Here is a 2,589-nt window from a genome sequence, read left to right on the forward strand (position 1 = left end):
ACTTTTGAATGCAGAAAATCTCATTGCCTTATTTTAGAAGAAATATCTGACATATTAAAGAGGTTTTGGAAAAGGTTTTGGTGTCTTAGACATTGTTGAGGAGAAAACCCTGAGAAACAAGAAACAACAGCAAAAAGTCTCAATTTGCTCTCCATTCAATCTCATTGCCTTATTTTAGGAAAAACAAATGCCTTATTGAAGAGATCTTACGATTTTTCTTTGCAGATGTTGGTGTCTTGGCAAACCTGAGCACAGTTTGAGACATTATTGAGATCTCTTCAGAAACTGGAGATGTGGAAAGTTGAGGTTATAAGCATTATTTTACTCAAGAGAAACGTTTGAGAAGGTATTTTGTTTGTTTTGATTTGAACCTATTGCTGTCATGGGGAAAAAACGTAGATATTAAAGAGATCTCGTGTTTTTTCTTTGCAGACCTTGATATCTTGGTGTGTTTTTCATCAGGAGATTCAAGCAAGAGTCTCTGTGTAGGAGAAACATTTGAGATATTAAAGAGATCTCATTAGGTATTTTTCTTCCCATGTGATTGTAATCAGATAATCCTCTCCAACCCTGTCACACTTGTAGATGTGATGAGGTGATCAGAGCAGCTCTGCAAACACACACACATGATAGCAGTGATCAAACACACACACACTCGAGCGCTGGCTCTGTCTATAGACACTCGCGCGGGTCTCTGTCGGCCTGAATCTGAGAGGATTGGCTCAGAGAGATAAGACGCTGTCCAGATAAGAGCAGAGAGCGTACCTGAGAGAGACGCTCAGACAGCACACAGAGCATTGATTGCTCTTAATTTCATCACGTACACACATATCAGCGCGAGATGCTGACAAACAAACAAAGGTCAAACAGGTCTGCTGCATATTCAGCACAAGGTGGGATTTTTGTGAGATATTTAAGACTTACACTTAAAATTACTTTTTGCCTAAAAAAAAAACCTGCATAGCAACACCCTGGTAACCATATAGCAATGCACAAGAACCTATGCCACATCAGCAGTCGCGTAGTATTAGCAAAAAACACCCTGGCAACTGCATAGCAACACACTAAAAAAACTTCAAAATGCCTTAGCAACTGCATAGCAACAGGCCATAGCTGTCAACCAAAAATCTCTGATGCATCTAAAGAGATCTTCAGCACAAGTTGGGATTTATGAGAAGTTTAAGACTTACACTTAAAATTACATTTTGCCTAAAAAATTTACCAGCATAGCAACACCCTGGTAACCATATAGCAATGCCCAACAACCTATGCCAATCAAACACATCAGCAATCACATAGTATTAGCAACACCCTGTCATCTTCCCAGAATATCCTAGCAATTGTATAGCAACACACTTAAAATACACTCAGAACGCCTTAGCAACTGCACAGCAACACCCTGACAACCACCCATAGCTGGCAACCGAACATGTCTGCTACATCTGAAGAGATCTTCAGCACAAGGTGGGATTTATCTGAGATCTTTATGACTTACACTTAAAATGACATTTTGCCTAAAAAAATTACCAGCATAGCAACACCCTGGTAACCATATAGCAATGTCCTAGAACACCCTACCAACACAGTACATGACAATCGGAACACATAGTAACACCCTGGCAACTGCCCATAACACCTTAGCAACACCCTGGCAACCACCCATAGCACCCTAGCATTGTGTTTTGCAACAAAACAACAAAATAATGCTCAGAAAAAGAATCCGTATGCTGACATTTACACACAGTCCCAGAGGAAAGGAAAAGATCTCTTTAATTTTCTCCGATCTGAGCTGCTATCACATTCAACTCTAAACTCTTGACTCGTTTATCTTCCCAGGTATTTGAGGAGAAACAGCTTTGATGAACCGTAAGTGGGAATGAAAGAGCAACCTTACATGTTCCTTTGGGTTGTTATCATCATTCAAACACATTTCTCAGATTGTTTGTGAGAGTCACTCGTTTTGAGCTGCTTCCTCGTTTCTCAGGTTTTGTCCTGTGTGTCCAGGTCTCGTTCTGTCAGTGTTTTCCGTCTGATCCTCCGATGGATGCTCTTTTGAAATGCTCTTCCTGGAGACAGGGGGTCTGGCTGCGCTCTGACCCAGAGGAAGAGGGGCCATGTGGGGCCATGACCCCCTGCTGAGCCCGAGAGTCTCCACAGAGCCACACGGGGACATGCATCCATACATCAACACATGATAATGCATCATATTGCTGCCTGTATTTATATCAGCCCTCAGCGCATCAATGACGCCAAACATCCATGAATGCAAAGGCTTCTCGCTACGCAAGCTCAATATCATGTCCAGTTAGTTATCATGTGTCAGAATGCAAATATACGGCAAAATACTGCAAGTTAAAGTTAAATTAATTGACATTTATAGCATTGATGAAAACCCCGGTTAAGAAGAAAGCATGCATGAACTTAAAATGTAGTTTGAAAATAGTAGTCGCTTTGGATAAAAAAAATTTGCATAAATGTAAAATGCATCTGCATTTTCATAAAATACTCAAAGTTAGGCAAGGCAAGTTTATTTATATAGCACATTTCATACACTATGGTAATTCAAAGTGCTTTACACAGAAATTCATT

At 40.3% G+C, this 2,589-nt stretch overlaps 1 long non-coding RNA gene across 1 annotated transcript in view; it reads left to right on the forward strand.

Annotated features, from left to right (window-relative positions):
• LOC309482147 overlaps positions 1-1,664 on the forward strand; it is a 56,840-nt gene extending 55,176 nt beyond the window's left edge. Inside the window, exon 4 of the long non-coding RNA XR_014200232.1 lies at positions 226-1,664. This is a non-coding gene — a long non-coding RNA (uncharacterized lncRNA). The remainder of the gene's footprint in view (positions 1-225) is intronic.
• Positions 1,665-2,589: the final 925 nt, after the last annotated feature.

Source organism: Leuciscus leuciscus (genome assembly GCF_965113295.1).
Source record: "Leuciscus leuciscus genome assembly, chromosome: 19".
NCBI classification, from domain to species: domain Eukaryota; kingdom Metazoa; phylum Chordata; class Actinopteri; order Cypriniformes; family Leuciscidae; genus Leuciscus; species Leuciscus leuciscus.